At 38.3% G+C, this 21,313-nt stretch overlaps 1 long non-coding RNA gene across 2 annotated transcripts in view; it reads right to left on the bottom strand.

Annotated features, from left to right (window-relative positions):
* The window catches only part of LOC101751157, a 42,860-nt gene that overhangs the window by 5,220 nt on the left and 16,327 nt on the right, over positions 1–21,313 (bottom strand). The window contains exon 3 of one of the 2 annotated variants that reach the window (XR_006938913.1): positions 3,565–9,148. This is a non-coding gene — a long non-coding RNA (uncharacterized LOC101751157). The remainder of the gene's footprint in view (positions 1–3,564; positions 9,149–21,313) is intronic. The other variant, XR_005858677.2, reaches the window with a different exon arrangement.

Genomic DNA, 21,313 nt, shown 5'->3' with positions numbered 1-21,313 from the left:
AATGAATTAGAAGTGACAAAAAATAGTTTTGCATTTTTCTCTACAGTTAAAAAAAAAACATATTCTTTACAACAATGTATGTGTAGCCATCTGTATATATTTGTTGATGTATACCTACATATGTAAATACTTAATCTTTAGCAGGACTCAGAATCATAGGGTTTGATCTTACACTACTGATGGAAGTGGGAAACCAGAAGGTGGACCATGAAATACAATGCAGATGATGGAGATGATGATACTCTCTCAAAAATGCTCTTAGAATGCTATTAATTAAGCAGTATTGAAATATTCTGTTCTGCCAAATGGAACAAAGAGATCTGGTTCAAAACTAGCATATCTTGAGCTTTTAAAATTGTGTTGACTGTATTTTCATTAAAAGAAGTAAAGACATATCACAGAGATGCCTGTAGCAAAGGCACAAAGAGAAACACAGAGGATATAGTTGTGTCCTTTGTCCATGTTAGTGTGAAAGAGCATGGAAAATGAAAGATGTGAGGAGTACTTGGAATACATGTCTAGCTGAATCTGGCTAGCTAGCTCCTGTGCATTTTGAAAGCTTTCTTTTCCCCATTTTGAAATTATTTATTACATTGTTCTTCATACACAAAGTTTTTCTAGGCTGCTCTCAAACTAAACTAGCATTTAATGAAAGCAGGTTATTCTGATTGAAGGACCATCACTGCCGCATGCAGTGGTTTGGGGCTTGCCTCTCTGACAGCTATATTAAGGCATTTATTTTCAGCCTTTCATGAGGCCTTCAACATCATCTGGTATGGGACTGAGATTCACACAGGTGCTCTCTCCTCCAGGGTAGGGAAAAGCAAAGGTGCAATATCAGAAAAGCCAGAACAGCAGCAGGAAGCATGATTTATTCTGCTTCAGTGGGAGACTAACACAAAAGAATGTATTTTTTATAATGTGTCACAACTAGGTTTCTAACAATATAAACAAAATACACAGCTGCCGTGCCAGCAGTGATCATAAATACATGTTTAGCATAGCAGCTATAATAACTTGCACATCATCATACAGGATGAAATTCTTTTCACACTCCTGTACGTGGAAAAAGAAATGTGCTCTCTAAAATGTTTCACATGAAAATTCAATGCTCCCATTACCAGAGAGTGTAGTTCTCACAGGACAAATAAGACTGCAGTCTGAAAACTATTTTAATAAATCAAAACTAAATACACTGCTGTCTATATTCCCTTTAAAGGCTTATTTTGACTCGGAGTCTTATAGTGCAGATGCGGTAAACATATGCACACTTACTACCGTCTTTCTCTGCCTCTCTTTTCAAGCACAATAGACAGAAAACAAGTAGCACTTGATCACAGTCTCCAGTCCCAGAGCATCCTCAAAGCTCCTTCTAATCCCTACTTCTGCTAATAAATATAATATGTAGAATAACCAAGTGGAAAGCCCAACCCTCAAAACAAGCAGTGGATATAATGTGAGCTGGGCTCTGTTCCCAGTTCTACTCCAGTGTTTCCTGGGACAAGCACAGAAGTCCTTTTGACTCTCCTAACACCCACTTTATTTTCTGTCTGCCTTATCCCCTCATTTCAGATCAAAAGCTGTATAACATGGTGATTTTTGGACTGCCAAACCAACTTTGAAAATCAAACTGATGAAATCACTTCCACATATTTGACCTTATATATCAGTGAATAAATCAAATAGTTGTGCTTTCGCATTCTTCCATTTCTGCACACCTACACCTCTTAAGAACATCCCTTCTCACACTTTTGCAGCTCATGGGGAGGTATCTTCTGATCAAAATCACATACAAGCATTCAGCTGTCTCCTGTGAATTGGAAAGCCTGCTCTGTGAGAAGCAGAGAAGCATATATCTGTGTCATTCTCTTATATGTTTCTATCAGAATTTCTGATCCACGCTGATTAAGAATTTAAAATACCAAATCAGGAGAATGCAACTCTTGCTCTCCATGTCAGCAATTTCTCCTTTCTCCTCCTGTTTTTAACCAGTAATTGGAAAGAGGTTTGGAATCTATTCAACTGCATGTCTTAATTGTTCCAATATTACTTTCACATCTCACTTCTATTCAGTATACATTTTACTTTTACAACACTGTCTTTTAAGGACTTTTACTCTCATAATATGACTGAAATCAAGTAGGAAAATGTACTGCTCTTCCATGTTATCTTGCACTGTCAGCACTTCAAATATTAAGCATTTATTCACTCCTGTATTTCTGATTGTTCACTACAATCTACTTAGTCTTTCTCTTTTTTCCTGGTATCCAGGGAGTCAGGGCTACAGGCTTCTCAAGTCAGTTCAGATGGTTATCTGCAATTTCTCTTTGTAGTGCTCTTCGAGGTCAAATCCATTACAGTGTGTGCTTAGACTGACTTTCCACTCTTAACTCTACCAGCTGTACTGTGTCACACTCAGCAGTTCCTCTCAGAAGCTGTTATCCATAGATACAGCAGATGTTAAACTTGATATAGAAGAAGAATTTGTTTCCTGCCTGCTCCTCATCTTAAAAATTCTTGTGGAAAGAAGGACATTTCTCACAAAAGAGATAAATGTCATACCAGATGCTAATTAGTACCACCGGATCCAAAATAATGCACACCTATAAAAATTACATTCATGTAGTACACCATACAACTACAGTCAGAAAGCCCGATCACATTGGTCATCCCAAAAAGCATAGGGATTATGATTTCTTACTGCCATACCATGTCAGCAGGGAAATAAATGTACATCAACAAACAGATATGCTTCAGTATTTGCAGCAGATTTATATTGGGAATTACAGAGCCAAAGTAATGTTATTTTCTTATGCCCCACACTCTTGGGTAAAATAGTACATGTAAGGTGTTTAAAATACAGGAACAGATTTAAAATGCCTCATAGGCTTTCCAGTGCTGAAGCAGTCTGCCTCAGATACCCATAATTCGTGTTCTGGTAGGAGATTAATACATCAGCCTTTTACACCTGCAGCTGTTTTGTTTTCTTTTTACCACAATTTTCAGAGAATACTTCAGATTTTTTTTTCTCCCTAATCTAATTAAGATGGAGATTATTATAGTCACTAGGACAATGATATCAATGCAAAAGGACTGAAGAAATATCAGTTCTACAAACGAAGACAATGTTCAGAATCTGGGTGGCTTTTTCAGGTTCCCCTGTATACCAGTGACTAGAATGTCCCTTCCCAGCTTCCTATACTGAGGAGATGGAGACAACCCTTGTATAACAGAGATCAAAAATAACTCATCCTCTGCTAAATTATTCCAATTTCATTTGTCACACAAGAATACAAAAGCAGAAGTGGAGAAGGAAAAGTAGGGCTGATTGACTCTACACCAAGCAGGGTATCTTCCCAAGTTCCCATGACTATGACATCTATACTTTGGAAACAGGACTAGCTGCCTTTACCCTCTACTTTAAAGGAAAGGTTTTGAATGATTAGTGTCCAGTTATAGATACCAAAAATGGGGCTAGGGTTGTTTATCTAAAGATACTGTGTCTGTCCCTGCTCCTCTAGTCATTGTTACAGTCATCACCCACAAGTAGTACAATTTCGATACCTTGTCAGCATTCATCAGTTTCTTCTTCCACAGCCTCATAATCCCTTTGGTCTTAAGATGGAGGATCCCTATCATTAGTCCAACAGACACCTTACTAGCAGTATAGAGAGAGGGAAAAAAGGGGGAGTTAAGGTTTACAGATAAGCTTACCTTTATCTTTTTCAGTCATTTCGTATTGCAAGCTTATCATTCACAGCTGAGGTGGTCAGATGTGCCTCAGCTGGGCATGCTAAGAGCTTCTGTACTAACTGCAGCTACTTCACTAAAAGTCAGCAGAAGCACTCCAGAGCATTTTGTAATAAAATAAAGAGAGCAAAAAATGCCTCTAAATGTTAAAAAAGCAGAAAGTAAAATATGTGGCCATATCACCACACAACAATAAAATTCTCCTCTTAATTGTTCAGAAAAGTGCCTTTGATTTTCAGTAAAAGGTGCTTTGTACCTTATAGGTATAGTACAGTAGCTTGATTATTATCGTGTAATGTGGCATTTGCTAAGATAATGACTTTTTTTTTTTTTTTTTTTTTTGGTGAATGGCTAAGTCAATAAGCACATAAAATCCTTATATTTTGTCAATGTCTGTGTTATTGCTGCCCTTGGGCTGAAGTAATTATACCTCTTTCCTTTTCAGAAAACTTATCCAGTGTTTTCTTTCTTTTTATTATCACTGTTCTACTTGTATTTAATTACTCAAGGCTCAGTGAGTGTGCTTCTTATTGTTTGTGCTCCTGTTCTATGAAATGAGCTGCAATAGACTGGCTGATGTGCTTGGTCAGAAAAATAATATCAGTTAAAACTATCTGAAAGAATAATACAAAAACAACAACAACAACAAAACTTTTCCTTGAAAATTCGTACAGAGATTCAGAGATTATTAGGCAAAAATACTCACTTCACCAGCTTATCATACTCAAGTGTATAAAAAAAACTTTAGAGCAAGAAGATACTTAGTTTGCTCTGAAAGTAATGCCTTCTATTTATTTCCATGGAAACTACAGCAGACACAAAGAGCACAACAGCACTATTTGATGGAGCAAACTCTCTTCAACAAAATGTTTTTCAACATAGTCACCACCATTAGCTATGCATTTTCACCAGCAATCAATACAAGCCTGCATGATACACTCATAAATATCCGTACTGTTTCACAAGTGCTTTGACAGCATCATTTCTAGGAAGATTTTGCCCACACAGACCATTTTTCATTGACCAAATGAAAGTCAGAATGTGCCAAATCTGCACTATTGAGTGGGTGTGGTTGGACAGTCCAGCCAAGATTGGCAGTGTGCTCTGAACTGGTCTTCAAACTGGTATTGAGCCTGGCATCGTGCTGCAAGAGAAAGGTTGTCTTCTTGTCTGACCTGACTTTGAAAGTTTGAGCCTGTCAGAGTTATGATGTAGCAGGCAGAGCTGAAGGTTTGTCTGGGTTCCAGGAAATCCAGAAGGATCATGTGTTTCCTATCCCAAACAACAGTGCACATCACTTTTCCCACTGAGAGATGTGTCTTGAACCTTTTCTTCAATGGGCAATTCACATCAACACTCCATGGACTGTTGTTTTGAATCTGGTTCATAGTCATGACACCACTTCTTGTCACTGATAATGATGCGATCCAGGAAACTGTCAGCTTCATATTCGTACAGTAGGTCCTGACCAACTTGCTCTTTCTGTTATGTGTGAGCATTCGTGGGACCCACGAACTTGTCAATATTCTGATCTTGCCACCATTGTTTCCAATATTCAGCTCCATACATAATTCCCTGGCCATAATCCACTGATATGAACAGAGGAGCAGATCAAAACACTCTTCATTTCATGGTGTAACAGCTACGCGTGGCTGTCATCACTGTCAGTGCTGCCCCACTGAAATGCACCACCCATCACCTCATTGTGCCAACATCTATTGTTTGGTCTCTATAAACATTCAGCAAGCATTAATGAATGTCAATGGGTGCCATTTTTTCATCATGGAGGATTTCAATTCCACACCATATATACTTTCACATCAGACATCAGACTGCACCTCTGCTTCCATTTGTTGTACAGCAAGAAACTGTAATGGAATATTGTTGGGAAGGTTCATCCTCTACTGCCATACTACCAACATCTGCCTCTGATGTTGTGGACCAAAATAATAAAATAAAACACATTATTTTTGCAACAGTCCTTGTATGTTTCCTGATCCCCAGTAAGATTATCTAGCTCATTCTTTTCTGTCTCTTTCACTTGCTCAGATGTTAGCAAGAAGTCTAAAGGAGGAGATAGGATGACTGGAAATTCCTCTGAATATACACCAGAAGATTAATGTACAGAGGGCAGGACCTGGGAGATTGGGATGTTTTTTGGCTTTGCAATATACTATTAATATGGCCCTAAATAAACCATTGGGTCCTTGAGCCTCAATTTCTTACAGTGATAAATGGGAGTAGTATTACTAACTTTCTCCCACTCTAAGTTTCCCTACTTTGATTTTACATTTTTCCAGACACTGTGTTCTCATACTGTGTAAAGGCCACAACTCCAGACTCCATGAATGATTTTTTATACCTCGAATAAAAAATGCATTTATTTCAGCTCATAAAAGGAAGTCCCAAATGAGCAAACTCATGACCCATATGTATATAACTGAAGTCAATGGGGTCACTTAAAGTTAGGGATATTTTTAAAGATGTTGCTGATTCAGGGCCTTAACCTCTCGGAAATACATTGATTCATAGCTTGAGGTAGTGGTTATTTTGCTCTTCCTTTCAGCATGCTTATTTATAAAGATTTTCCTTTCTGAGCAGACCTTATGGCCTTCACAGTGCTGGGTTTCTGCTCAGTAATCCCACCAGTTTATAAAGATTTCTAAATATCTAATTAAAAACTTTTACATCTGGCAATTGAATCTGTCAAGGGATTGGAACGGAAGAAACACAAATCTTTTCAGTGGCAGCTTAATGGCCTGAAATACAGCTGCAACATTTGGGAGAGTCTGCTGGAGTATCATTTATGAATCCCAGTTCCAATGTGTAGAATGATTCATTGTCTTCTTTTGCTTTCAGATTCATGTATGAGTAATAACAAAGGAGAGGAAAGGCTTTAGGTGGCATAGTAGAGATGACAGTGGGACACATCTTTGATTGGAGCATCCCAAGATAGCTTAAGCTCAAAGTAAGCCAAGTTTTCAGCTCTGCTCTTCAAGACAGTGAGGAATAAATGATTTGCTGTGAGTTTTTGATAGTTTTGCAGATCAAACTCAAGTATCTTGATGAAAGTTTGCAATGTTCATACAAAAGGATCTCATTGGTCATATTAAAGCAGAAAAAGAAAAGGCCAAGAGCAAAAAACAAAAACAAACAAACAAACAAAAAAAAACAAACATACAGCACTGTAAGGAGGGAGGAGACTTCTCATTTGGGGATCAAAGTTGGAAATGCATGGGCAGAATCCAGCATTGCACACATATGGGCTGTTTTCAGATAGATGTGCATCCTTCTTGTGCAAAAGCATGTTGTGGTTATATTCTTCAACCTGATGCAGACTGCATGTTTATCTTGTTTCCAACTACCACATTGGCCTCAGGAGGTGATCTGAAAACCCAGAACCTTCAAAGGCAGGAGCCCTGTGGGCTTGGTCTGGAAACCAAGGACAGTGGGTTGTTGGGTCCTATGTGGGTGAACAAGAGAGAGGGCTGGCAACAGGAGCGAGAAGCATAATACAATGAGAGAGAACTGTGGTCTCTTCAGACATAGCAGCTGTGCTGGAAACTCAACACATGAACCCAAAGTTCCTGTGTTTTCTCTGAAAAATATCTGTGTGGGTGCTCTGTATACTGCCAGCACCCACACTGTGCAAATTCCATGGGTAAGCTAAGGACTTGAGCTTCCACTAGTCTCAAGCTGGTATCTACTGTGAGTATAAAAATCCACTTTTAAAACAATGCTCATCCACCTGCTTTCAAAGACTGCCAGACTGGCACATCGGAGGGATGAGAGATGCTGCTTGCCTCTCCAAATGCAGCTCACGCCATCTGGGAGCAAAGCAATGGCTTTCAGCCTAGCAGACCAGCAGGTTCATAAAGCAGCCCAGGAGGATGATGAGGCATTTCTCCCCTCAGGAGCAACTGAATTTTCCTGGGCAGCTTTGAATGATCTTCTGCTGCTTTGTAATGCACCTGTCAAGAGGTTTAATTGATGTTATGTTTTCTGAGCATACTTGTATTGACTTTTTGGATAACCTTTACCTAACAAATCATGCATGAAAACTCACCGAACAGATGCTAAACTTTTTTTCCTAATAGCCATTCTGTCCAACTTCCTATACACCACACATTGATGTTTATTACATATTTAGCAAAAATCTTTATAGCTGCACAGCAGATTTTAATAAATCCCTGGTGTCAGCATGAAGCCTGAGTAAGAAAGATCTGGTGTGGGTCTGTGAGTGGCCTATAGAACATGATAACCATGGCTTAACAGGCTGCAATGTATCAGTCTGAGGCATCCATTTGTGTGCACGCCTTTCACATGACCATAGATAAGATGAGGAGGAGATCAGCACAAGGATAATAAGAGCTGCTCAGTAGGCACACAGCAGCTTGTTAAGCTGCCAAAGCATGATTTTGTGTCTGAGCCAGACTGAGTAACACATCCTGGGTTAATATCCAGAGACTTTCCATTTCCCATCTTTCTATATTGAAGTAGGGTGACATACTCAGGCTACTAAACACTGGTCAGTAGCTCTATGTGACTTCTTAGCTATTGTTTTTATTACAGATGTGCGTAGGTGTTCAGTGACGGTTTTCCATACTAGACGTATAGTGATGCCTGTCATGGCAGACAACAGTCTGTCTGAAGAGATGACAGGAGGCAAATGCAGCAAGTAGAACTGCCTCACCTAGCTTCCACCAGTTAGAAAGAGTTACTTAGGCAAGCTGGTTCATAATCAGTGCCAGGTACAAAGAGAGGACATTTTCCCACATGTCTTAGGCACTTCTTTTACATAAGGTGAATGCCTCACTGTCACTTCCAGACACTGGTCATCTGGTCCCTCTCTGAGTTATATGCTGATCACCATCTGAGTTACATGCTAGTACCAGACTTCAGCCTAGACCCTTGAGCAGTGAAGCTGCAGGCCCTGCCTCTGGCCCTGGCACTGCTAGCAAGCAGGCAGCTGCACTGAGTGGCAGGGGCCGGAGATCCTCCAGCTGTGCTCAGTCCCAGAGCATGGCCCCAGGAGCTCCCATGTGCCTGCAGCTCTCAGCAAAGGAGCCCCCACGAAGCAGAATAATTCATTACATGGAGCGAGCCTGGAGCTCAGATGCATCGTGCTAACCGCCATTAGCCACGGGTCAGTGGCTGAAAACAAGAGTTTATTTTGAGGAAAAGGAAGAAGCATGAGTGACTGAAACATTACCTACAATCACTTATCAGGATAGTCAGTTACAAACCGTTTCAAGCCATTTTTTTGTTTCTAGCACCACTGCTAAAGCCACCTTCTGGCTGGCTGTGCTGAAATCTCCTGGAGCAGTGCACTTCCTCATTCAGCGCTTTGTGGGCTCGTGTTCAGAGAGCCATTTGGCCTGGTAACTTGCTGGATTATCTGTAAACAAAGAAAGAAGACGGTTATTGCATGAAGCCCATGGAGTGCACCTGCATGCTAATGAGTTAAATGTCATGGCAGAAATGTAAGACCAACGCTCTGCGCTACCCTTTAGACAGAAACCCATTTACTTCTGTAACATTTCAAACAGAAAATTACAGTGTAATTTCTTGTGTCAATACATAATTTATTCCATAATAAATAACTAAATGCATATTTATTGCACTCCTACTTAATCCATCTGTTGTGCTCTTCCCAAATTCTCCCTGCCTGAGATGCATTGTTCAGACTGGTTAAAATGCTTTCTGTCTGAGGCTGCTCTACACAAAAGCTCTGTAGCAATAAAGGTATTCAGACTAAGACACAGCTACCATTCCCCTCCAAATACCCCCAGCTTATTTATTTTGCTATTTTTGCTTTAACTTAAACTTCAGGCTGTTCTAGTACCAATAAAGAAGAAAGTGAAGAAAGCATCCACTGTAAAGCAAATAGGTTTTCTTTTATTATTATTAAATCTGCTTTGCAACCACAATAAAAATCAACAATGCTAGTAAAGTCAGTGCTAGGGCTGCATTCAAACTTTGGTATTCCCTCTGCAGTCAGGAATCATAGAGACACATAGGACATGCATCATTATAACCTGAACTATGGGTTGCAGCACACTGCAATACAGCATATTTGCAAGCTGATTTTAGACTTCTGCAATGCAGATCCAAAGGACTTGAAGAGGAATTTCCTTTCTCTGCTGTGGTTTGAGGCTGATTCACTTTAGCAGTGATCAAGAAGTGCTAGCAGATGGCTATTTGACTATCAAGCTAAAATGAGATGGATTTACTTTATTTACACTTTATTTACACTTTATTTATTTTCACCAATCCTACTTTGTAACTGATAAGCGCCTGCAGCACAAAATAACTTCTTGCAGATGATAGAAACCAGTAACAATGGGTAAGTTTCTATTAGTTCTTAAAATACTACAAAGGAAATTATCTAGTTCAATTTATGCATAGTCTCAGACAATTTTAGTTATGTCTTCATTTGTATCTCAGGAAATGCCATGGATGTATTACGGAGCCTCTGAGTGACACCTGTCCCACTAAGGCCACGCAGACCCTTGGGAGAGCACAGCAGTGAAGGGAATCACCTCATCTTCCATTCAGATTTGTGCTTATGCCACCAAACCATTCTTAAAACACAAAAGTAAATGTAAATTCTTACCATAATTATGCAGCTGAATTTCTGACAATGGCATTGTTGAAAACCTCCTTTAGAAAAAGGACAGAATACCATAACACAGTGCTTGTGCCCCACCCCTGCCTGGCAGCAGTTGCCTGATGTGGGTTTCAGAAAGGCACATTCAAGCCAGACCTCATTCAGAACAATATGACAGCACCATCAGGGGACCTGAGCAGGTTCTGCTGTCTGCTCTTTGAACACATTATGTCCTCCCCAGCTCAACGTCTGCCCTCCAAGTCCATGCCAGACCCTGCTCCTTACACAGAAGGGCAGATTTACCAAAGACCTGAAGGGCCTTATTCTCATCTCACCTCCTCGTTTTGTACAGGAGAAGGCAGGGCAGAGACTGGGTAGGGTGTACACCATCTCCATATAAGCACCACTGCCTGTCCTCATTCTGCTGCTGCTCTCAAGGCACATTTCCAACAAGAAGGTTGCTCCCAGTGTGGGGGAAATTGTCAATGGAAGCAAAACTGCATGCCTGTTCATGCAGTGAATCTGCAAGGCCACCAACCTCCTCCCCATGAGCAGCATACATTTACAGGACCATTATAATGCAAACTCCAGTATGTACATACACACTGAAGGCTTTTAAAACTGAGTATAATTGAACCACCATACTGACAACTCAAAGCTGCTAAAGTCTGTTGTGCTAACACCCGCACGGGGACTCCTCCAGATCCTCCTTCAGCACTCTCAGCATGCAAACAAAGTGCTTCAACACCCAGCATGAGATGATGGTTTCTAATTCTTCTCTTTAGAGAATTCCCCAAAGGTGGCCCTGGACCATCTTTTTTTTTTTTTTTTGGAACAACATCAGTGATACACACATTTTGCTTGTAAAGAATGAAGCTGTTACTGAACACAGAACAAGAAAGCCATCTCTAATACTTACCACAAAGGAAGACAAGCCTATTTTTACAAGTCAGATACAAATCTCAAATACAGTAGATTTGTATATCCACTGAAAATGCAGACATTGGCTTTGATATGTAATAGCTGTGCAGATGGAGAAGTCTCCTTGGTGGTTTTCACCACTTCTCTGGAAAATGGGCCATGGCTTTCCCTGGGTTGAGTTTGCTGGCGGGCAGCCCTCGTCCATCTCCTTTTGCACACCATGGTGCTGGCAGTGGGCTCGGGAGGCACATAGATCGGGCAGCATGCCCACAGCAACACGTCCAGCTGCTCAGTGCACTACCTAAACTAATCCCTGCTGCCAGAGCCCAGCAAGAAGCTGAGAATCTGTTATATGGGAGCTGAGAATCTCTGTTGTTATAAAAATATTACCTGAGGAAGAGTAGTGAATGTTGTGCAGGAGTGTGGTTCTAGATAGCTCCCCTACTCCTGCTTTCTCACTGCCTAAAAGGGTAGCCTAATTAATTGACTTTATTAAATCTCTTTCTGGGTGCAGGGTGCTGATACATCGGCTAATAAAACCCAAAGTGAAGCTTGCACTTACAGAAAATGACAGTATCAGGAAAAGGCAGGGTGCTTTATGCTATGTGTCACAGCTCATAACAGAGCACAGCGGTTGACATCTTTATAAGTGTCTAAGATGGTATATGAGCATGCATGTGCACGTGTGCGAGCGTGTGCCTATGTCACAAGGAAGAAAAAGAAGGATTGAAAAACTTTTGTAAAATAGAAACAATTTTAAAATGTTACTATTTATGGACAACAGTGATAAAAAAAAGTCTTCAACAGAATCCTACTTTTATGCTGTTTTTCTGAGATTCTCCTTAAAAATACATATTTGAAAACATTTGGCTTAAAGTTTTAGTGGATTCTGGTGGTATAATGAGGTCAAGCCGCAATCTGCAGAAGAGTGTATTATAAAAGAACTAATGAGAACTAATTTCAAACATTTCCTGTAGAGCATAACTAGCAGAATACAACATCTTCAAATACAAAAAAAAAAAAAAAGATCAGCAAAGACCTTATTCATTTAAGACCCACACTGCTTTTGAAACAAGTCAGAAATCCATTTCACAGGGTTAATGACCTCTCAATGTCCACTTTAATCAACGAGCCAGTAGCAATTTTTCAGGGGGAAAAAAAAGAAAGAAAAAAAAAAAAGCATTATGTTAATCATATGCTTCTGTTGTCCATTACAGTGAATTAATTGTAAAAGAGAAAATTCTGAAAATCTAACCAGTGTGACTACTCAAAGCTGAGCATACACAGAACTGTTCAGTGGGGCCAAAGCAAAGTGGAAAATTCACTCCAGGGAGTACTCTTGGCTGTGTCATCTGCTCTGCTCCTACTTGAGCCTGCTACCCTGCAAAATTCTTCTCTGCATACATCTCCCATTCTGAATTACCATACTAAGGACCTTGGTATCAACCTTCACTGATTCCCATAAGAGCAAATTCTTTACTTTTCAAAGGTTTTTCCTGCTCTTTTATTAATCTATTTGTTTCTGCAAGTGAAATACTGCAAGCCTAGACTAAAACTACACCTGCTTCAGTACATACTGTGCAAGCATCTTCTAACAGCTCTGCAGATTTATTTGCATATTGACCTAATTACCATTTCTTCTATTTAACTTCTAAGTGTCCGTAAGCCAAGATAAACTAAGCTAAATACCATGAAGCAGCCATGATATTTCAGCCAAGACCAGCAAACTGATTTAAACATTGACCTCTAGTAGTCACGAGCCTCAGATCTGGGAACAGAAAGATTAAGGAATTTACACTCTGTTTTTTTTAAAGGATGGGAATTTACTTAACAAAAAGTACTTCAAGAATTAAATAAAACAGTCTTGAAAACTAAAGTGTTCTGATAAAATAGCATTCTTATTCGTATTCTGTTCCCAGAAATGCAGTAGCTCTGAAACTGAAAGTTTTAATAGCAACCCAAGATATTTTTTTTCCACTTTCTTTCTGGAACTTTTTTTAAAGGCTTTAGATTTAATCTGTGAATTATTTTTAAAGAGAATTGTGGCAATTGATGCAAATATCAGAGATGGTAGGGTTTTTCAGGTTCTTCTTTATTAGATGCTGTCTTACAGCAACATCTAGTGGTACGCTATCTCTGCATCCTTCAGCTTGCACTGGAAGAGTTAAGATGATAATTAACTATGACAGGTTTACACACACATACACAACGTGGGAGGCATTACCCCAGCTGGTCTGGGAACTACTTACACACCTTTATGGTGTATTCATTATATTCTGTGTAATCTTTAGAAAAACGAAGTTAGGCGCTCATACTGATAAGGAGAAATGTTGAGTACCTTACCTCACTTTTTTGAAGCTGGAATTGCATTTAAGACCCTGCTTTTTAGTCTGTTTATCAAACATATATATATACATCTTCCATAGAAATTTCAGCATTCAGAAAAGGAAAGGATACATGGATACATTTTCCTGATGCAGTTTCTCTATTTGTGTGCTTAGGAACTATTTGCACAAGACTGAACACTCTGCCTCGGGCAGTTAATTCTTACTCTTCTCTGCAGTCTCCTTGATTTCAATAGGAATCCATTCTGTTCAATTGATTTCACATAAAATCAATTTCAATTATGTGCCTGAGGAGTTGGGTTTGTACCTTAGACTATCATGGCAAAATTGCTTTTATCTCTTTGCATTGCTTTTCTAACATTCTCAGCACAAGATCTACCCTGTAAGTTAGTTATACAGGCTTGATTTATACTCTCTGAAGAAGAAAAGAAAAAGAAAATTGTCATGAATTTACACACATTCAGGCACTACATAGGTACTAAAATTGAAAAGAATATTATTAAAAGAAGGTGATTGAAACATCTTGAAAATACTTAAAGATATCAAAAGCAAAATTTGTAATAATTAAAAAGATGATCACTCTTAAAATGTCATAAAAATACTTTTAATGTCTTAAAAGCACCATGTGTGTAGAAGAGTTTTTGAGACTAAGTTTTTACAGCAGGTGAAACCAGGAAAAGTATGGGAGGTCATTAGGTGAAATCATGGCTAAAACTCTGAAGTTTTACACCTCTAATCTGAGATGTTAAACTATTTTAGCAGTATCTCTCTCAAGTGCTGGAAGAATTTTTTATTTTTCTCTTCATTCTGGTTTAGCAGTATTCTACAGTATTTAGTTCAAAGTATAGAAATTGAGCAGGACTGAAAAATGAGATTTTCTCTTCTTCATCTTATCTACAAACAAAAACAAGCTATGGAAGACTAAAAGTTAATTATTTCAAAGTCTTCAGGAAACTGTAACCATAAGCAACACATTCAATTCACTATCTGCAATAAATGCTTTCTGAGTAACAAATCAGTTCAAAATACAAAATGTTTTAATTTTAAAATGTCACTAGACTATTTAAAATAATTTTATTTCATTAATAAAAGGCATTAGAAGATGCATTTTCTGCAATTAAATAGAACTCCAACTTAATAAAATTTCCATTTTCATCAAAAGCAATTTGACATAAAGAGTAATAATAGTATCAGACAATAAACAAGAAATGTCATTTGACATTTTAATGATAAAATGAGAAATTGAGGAGTAGCTTTGTGTAAGTTTAAAGTGTAGTTTACATTTATTTGAAAATCAGCATGTCTCCACAGTTAACAACAAACAAGAATCAAATATTTCTGAAAAAAATAATTTGAATATATAGCAATGGTGCAAGACTAAAACCAGTAATTATTTCAATCAAGATTTATTACCTTATACTAGAAATTGTAGTTAAAATTACTTGACATATTAATTCTTGCCTACAGTAATATTGCATACACAATCTTTAAGTAACAGTACTGAATCTTGCTTGCTTTTCATGTTTCCCTAGATCAAATTGAGCCCAACAGCTAAATTTTTACTAACGTGGCCATGTGTTTGTCACAATCTGAATGACCCATGACAAGCATCATGCCAGCCCAATGGTAAGGAAACACTGGATATTGTCTAATGAGGAAAAAATAATAGTGTCATACCAGAGCTACAGAAACCCCCAAAATAAAGAGAAGGCTGCAGAGGTGCTTCTCCACCACAGGATTCCAACTGAGCTCTGTAACCACAGGCAATGTGATGGAGGAAGAAATGTTAAGTTCCTCAACTTCATTGGCTAGCCCAGCTCTGATGGGCACTCCTCAAGAATAAAGACACACATTTACTTTGTAAATGTATTAGAGCATGTACATGAACAACATCTTTAAATTGCATTATCAGTACAGCATATAATTAAAACCAGTCCAATATAAACACTAAGCTCAGGGTCCTCCACATAATTCTGGCATGCTACAAGATCTTCATGAAACCTGGGATGACCCATTTCACTCTATGCACATATTTGAGCACAGTGACAAAGACAGAAAATATCTCTGCCATGTGCTGAAAGAGGATATTCATGCTATCCAGCTTTAGCCATCTATTTTAAACAATTATTCTCTCTATGACCTTGCAACTGGCAACACAGAGAGAAACAGTCATGAGTTTTTTTGTTGTTTTCTTTTTCCCCAGAGGTAACTCAGACCATGTAAATCAGAGCTCTCTGGAGAGTCTGACAATAGGAAGAGTTTGGATAATAGGCTGATCATATCCGCTTCCAAAGACTGGATGACGTGAACACTTCCTTAAATCTTTTCAGATTGATTCAGCTGCTCATTATGAGCCTATTGTATATGAACAATTTAAAGTGTAAAACTTGCTTTGGCTTGAAACATTTCCCATTCCTCCTCTCCTGACAAAAAAAAAAAAAAAAAAAAGGAAAAAAAGAAGTATGATTTATTTCATATATTTAAATAGGTTTCTTTGTAATCCAAAGGCAGCTGAAAGGATTCTGCTGAATCCAAATACTTTCTCGAGCATGTAAAGCTACATCGTAAAGGTGAATGTTACAGGAATTAATGAAAGTGTAAAAACAGAATTTTATAACAGAAACTGATCTGAAACTTCCTGATGACCTCTCTGTAAAGCATTAGGTTGAAGCCCTGTTCAGATATAACTATTTAAACACAAGCTAAGTGTAAGTATCTTTGGGAGTTGAATTATTGAGTCTGACAAATTTATAGGAAATTATAAGCATATGGATAAAGATAAGCTGAGAATATGTAACTACTAAAAGCTAAGTGCATTCAAAAGTTTTTCTGTCAAGTATTATATTATAATCCCCTCACCTTTACCAATAACCTTATGAAAAAAACTGTATATTAATCATCTGCAATGTTCAATACCTGAAATAAATTTGTTAAACTGCAATATTAACATTATAATTTCATGATTGCATCATTCTTCTCAAGATCATTGTCATTAGCTTATTTTGTCTCTGCTATTTTCTATCCTTCTCACAGTCTATACCACAAGAAAGAGATATTTAAAAAATTATGATGCCACTTAGACCCTGTGGAAGATGAATTAATTTTTCCTCCGTCTTATCACAAAGTTTAATGGCCTAAGAATACTGCTGTCCAAGTTTGAAGATTCAGCAATAGGCATGCTTTTTCCCTTCCCCAATTGAATAAATAAATTGCAAAAACAGTATATTATTGATTTTAAGAGTAGAATTCTGATGATCCTCAAAAAAACATTAGACTGAAACCAGGAGTGTGATCTTTTTAGGAATTTTGTTATATACTTAGTGCTTATAATCACACAGAAAAGTATTCTTGGAGATCCAAAGTAACTCAGATTTACTATGTTCATTAATACCCAGTGCTGGCAGGTGTTGAATTACTCCTGATGAGTACCAGCTTCCCTTTACACTATGAAAAGGCCTTGTATAATATGAGAAAACACTATATTTTAATTATGTGTGTTACCTATTAATATTTATTCTTTTTCATAAAATTCCAGCAAAATTGTAAATTCAAAACAAGCAAACAAAAATAAAATTGGAGTAAACTGTGACAAGACCGAATACCTCATGTGACTTTGGTTGCAAGCTACTGTAAAATTAGCTAATCTGAATTTCAATCATACATAAAAAAAAGGGTAGTAGAAATTTTAATTGATTGGAAGGCTAACAAAGAGGAAAAAACTCTTAAATTTGATAGTATATCAGATGATGCAATTTCTGATAATAAAACTATTTGCAAAATGAAACTAATAAGAACTCAAAGTCATATGGAATGTATAATACTCTACATTCACCAATGTGAAATAAAATACTCACACTGGAAAAACATGGAAAATATATAAACTTTCCAAACTAAAGTGATCACTCTTTTGAAAGGGATTATTGCTTTATTTATGCTCTGTAGAAATACAAGGGAAGTCACTACCTGTCACTCCCTCAATATTTCTCTCAAAATATTTAAGTCTAGACCACACAGACATCCCGAAAAGCATTTTTCTCTTGTGAAATATTACCTTTGCCAGTTGGAAGGACAGAAATAGAGGAGGAATGAGAATGGGTCGCCTGACACTGGCCCATAAAAACAGAGAAAACAAGGGTAAGAAGCCATCCAAAAATACCAAAACCAAGTAGTAAATCTCAGGTGCTTGCTGGAGTGAGGAGAAGAGAGGAGGAACACAGGAAAGGAACTCAGACATTTTGCTCCAGCTCAAAACTGGAAATCTACGGGATTGTTTATTTCCTGTCCATCTCAAACACCACAACATCTCAATCCAGAATTATTTCAAATAAACTTTGAAAAGTTTAAGACAGATTTGCCAAATGCACAGATCTTCTCAAGGAAGATCTTCTAGAGACGGTATCAATTTCACTGCTTTTCATATACATGGAAGAACTTCAGTTCACAACCAGCCATAACATTTGGCCAACTGCATATGGAAACAAAACTGTGCAAACCCTTGGAATACTGCTTAACAAACAGGGTGCTCTCTGCAAACAACTTGACATGTTCTGAAAGTGTCTAATTTTCATAAAAATAACATTTTCTTTCCTTGATGAGTGAACAAATCTACACACAGAAAATCATAAATGTTTTGATATCTCATTCTAGACCACCTCACTCAAACAAACTATCCTTGAAACTTAAACAGTGACTGTAAAATCAGGATTATTGATGAAGCAAGACTTCACTCATCACTTTATCAAAAGAGAGTATTGAAAAGTCTAAGTATTGAAAGAATAACCCAGTAACATCCTTTGCAAAAATATGATAACTTGTTTCACCAAGAACAGAGTTTTCTGTATTAATGACCGACAGCTGATGAAATTTGATGAATAAGACAATATTATAAATTTGTCACCATCAGATGCTATTCTTTGAAAAAATCTAATAAAAAATATTTCCAGTCATCTAATTGAAAACAATTATTGATTACATGTTCTCACACAAACTGTTCACCATATAAAATCTAATCATTATGTCCAGTAGCATTCATAGACTCATATTATAGTTCTTACATTTTTGTGTGTATCTGTACACACAAATGTGGGTAGCAGGGGGAGAAGGGAGAGAAAGAGGGAGAGAGCCCAGAGCATAAGCATATCATTATTAAAAAGATAATTTATCATTTGATTTGATCTGGTTATGTGTGTTTAACAACTTCATACAGGTTACTATTCTGCGCTTTCAGAAATCCCAGCAAAGTAGTGTAAAGTGACACTGAGCAGACCTGAAACACATCCACTCTGTTCATATTGTCATGGTAGTGCTTTATAAAATGTTGAGTTTCAGCAGCTCCTGAACTGAAAAGATTGATTTGCTTGTCATGTTGAGTAGAGTCTAAAAGAAGTTTAAGGAGCAATTGACCCTGAGCAGAGCTGCAGCTAAGTCTTCTGTGCAGCAAACATAAGGCAGTTCAAGATTTCCAAGATAAGTCAAATTGTCTTAGTTATGAAAAACAGCAACATACCTCAATGTGGACTGAAAGACTCAAGAGGATTTTCATAATTTAGAGAAAAGCTTCATTAAAAGCTGTATTTGCATAAATACAGTTAAATTTCCACTTGATTGGCATTAAAAAATACATCAAGTTTTGTTTTCATATTATTTTCATTATTACTGTCACTTTTAAATATGGTTCTTCAGACTTACACCACACCATGATTCTTGCTGAATGAAAGTGAAGGAAAATCAAATCAGTGCTGGCTTCTCATGGTGGGTGTGCACCCTTGCCAGCAATTGCCATTCAGAGTCACATGTCTCACGTTGCAGTGCTTATGGGGGTGGGAGCAGGGGGTCCCCGAGGGATGTATTTAGAGTCTATGATACATAAGCTGATAGGCCCAATGCAAGTTTTTTTTTTTTTTTCACACATGGAGAGGAAAACACTCCTGAAGCTACCTATGTTGCCTGTAGACTTGAAACTCCAGCTCCTGATGATTTTAGGCCAGGCAGACAATCAGTAACCAGAGAAAAAAACATTTGATTATTATTCATTTATTGATTCTCAAAAGAAAATGGTTGTTTAGATTGGATGGATCACTGAAATAAAGCAAGCTGAGGAGCTCTGCCTGAACTATAAAAGGCAGTTGTTTCTGCAGGCAAGGCTCCACTGCACATTGGTTTCCAAAGAGCACAAAATGCCTATCTCAGGTGCTAACTGACATCGTGGTAGCCCATCATGGAGTGTCTAAGATGCTTTAACTGTTCATTAAGTCCATTAAAATCAGGAGGTGAGGTGACAGCTATATGAACTCAGCTTCAGTGTAAATAGAACATGCAAGTCACATGCCTCTGTTTTCAGATCATTATTTCAAATTTGGCTAATGAAGAACGAGTGCTTTTACATCAGTGCATTCCAAGGTTGAGCTGTTTTATAGTGTGCAAACCCAATCACCTTAACTGGCTGCATTCCCACAGGCAAGGCAAAAAGATAGCCATTAAATTGCTGTACAAAGTGATAGTGTGACCGCTGGCAATGTTCAAGTTAAGGTTGTGTCAGCAATAGCCTTTTCATTACAAACCCCCATTTTTCAGAGGGTATTATGCCTTGAGATAAAATCCACCTGTAATTCTTCATTCAATGCCTCCACTCAATGGTGAAATTTTTGCATCCATCATGTTGCTTTTTTTTCCTCACTGATTCACTTTCAGCACTAAGTACAAAATATTAGAAAAGAGGTGCTGGTGAAGAACTGCAGCAAGCAGAACAAGCAGGGCTTCTTCCATGCTGAAAAGAGAAGACAAGCAAGTTCTTAAACATCCTGCTGGCAACACTTCCCTTTGCACCTGAGGCTAGCTAGCACACATTTAACTATTCTAGGGTGAAAACACAGCTGAGACAGGGCCTGTACCCTTGTGCAGAGTTACCTTCTGCATTGCTTTCCCTGTATTTTTATCTCAGGCTACCTGAAATACTTAGTACCCCAAGGTAAAACACAGCTTTTGTGGTAACAAAGGCAAGCCCTGTCAAGGATTCCAACCCTGACAACAGTTAAGAAGAGTTTTACTACAGAAGATATAATAGCCCAATGTCAAGAGTTGTGCATGCAAAAAACACTGTTGTCCTTAAGAGTGAATGGCTTCTCTCTATGCCCAGTGCCAGAGACAGCTCAGGGCTCTTAGCATGCAGAGCAGCTGACTGTAAAAGAAAGCTGCTGGTGCTGGGTTCCTCCTGCAACAGCACAATTTTCTATTCTTGCTTCAGTTGAGATGATCTGTTATCTAGTCTGAGCCAGCACAGTTTCATCCTTAGACAGTGGTTAATTAGAAGTCAGTGATGGAGTTGGAAACTAAAATATCTTCTGTGTAACAGTACACAAACTGAAAATAACCCTTAGTGCTCATCAGAGAGAAGATCTCTGTTTCTCCCATTAGCTGATGTTGTGGATCCATATAGCTGCAGCAACACCCTTCAAGAGCTGCAACCCCTAAAAGCCCGCAGGACCACATCTGATTACAAAAGCTCCACAGGTTTCCCTCATCCCCTTGCACCTACAGCCATGTTAATCAAGTTTATCACGCCCCACAGCAGAGCCCTGTCAATGCTGGGGCACTGAGGTGAGGACACAGTGAGTGCTCACTGCCCCAGACTCATCCCAGGTGGGAGGCTGACAACACAGAGCCAGCATCTCCAATGTCTGAAACCCTG

Source organism: Gallus gallus, chromosome 3 (assembly GCF_016699485.2).
Source record: "Gallus gallus isolate bGalGal1 chromosome 3, bGalGal1.mat.broiler.GRCg7b, whole genome shotgun sequence".
Classification (NCBI taxonomy): Eukaryota; Metazoa; Chordata; class Aves; order Galliformes; family Phasianidae; genus Gallus; species Gallus gallus.
This window is presented reverse-complemented; position numbering and strand designations above follow the sequence as displayed.